Raw genomic sequence first — 920 nt, forward strand, 5'->3', positions numbered from 1 at the left:
GGCCCAAGAGATAAAAACGGAGTTTTGTGAAAACAATTAGGTTTTTCCCGGGCAGGGAGAAACAATCTGTTTTTATGGGTTTTGGAAAAAAGAATCGCGGGAGGTATAAGAGAATAAAAAAAAGTAATCAGAAAATTTATGTATAGAAAAAGGGTATGTATAAGGTGCAAAAACACATTTTGGGATTGTTAGGGGACAGAAAAATGTGTTAAGGTTTGGGTTTCATAAAGGGTTTAGCTTTGAAACGGATGACTCAACCTGGAGATAGTACACCAGCTTTTTGGGATATCCAAAATTTATAGAGAGAGGACGATATAGTTCTGGTAGACCCCACCAAGGAGGAAAACTAGAGATGGAAGTTTGGGGGAATGCGATTGTCGAAAAAAAAACCGGACTCAGGGTTTCCAAATGCAGAAGATGCTGGTGAGGATGCCCCGCGCTGGGCGAAAAATTGAAAAGGGCTACATTTTCAAATGCTTTGGCCCCATAGGTCAAGAGGGACAAGGGAAAGAGAAAAAGTCAGGGGATACAGTCAGGCTAAAGAAGCGGAAAATGGTTAGGAGTTTTGTGTGATAAAAAATTTAAAGTGAGAATGAAGGAAAAAATGTGCAGGGCGGGGGGTGAGACCAGCAGTATGACGAGGCAGATTAAAAAAAAACCAGTAGAGGAACTGATGTGGCGGGAGTGGTATGTTGAGATGGGTGGGGATTTACGAGACTGACAGGATTAGAAATGACAAAATTTCGTGGAATAACTAAAGTATTGGAAATATCAAGTGAGTGCTTAATATGGAGGAAAAAAGGGGAAAAGGGAAAAGGGGAAAACCAAAAATAGATTTTAGAGAGAAGCGAAAACGGCAGGAATGAGAAGCCTACCCAAAAAAATAACGACCAGTTAAAAAAGGGGTTTAAGGAAAAAAG

Source organism: Penaeus monodon, chromosome 24, assembly GCF_015228065.2.
Source record: "Penaeus monodon isolate SGIC_2016 chromosome 24, NSTDA_Pmon_1, whole genome shotgun sequence".
In the NCBI taxonomy this organism is placed as follows: domain Eukaryota; kingdom Metazoa; phylum Arthropoda; class Malacostraca; order Decapoda; family Penaeidae; genus Penaeus; species Penaeus monodon.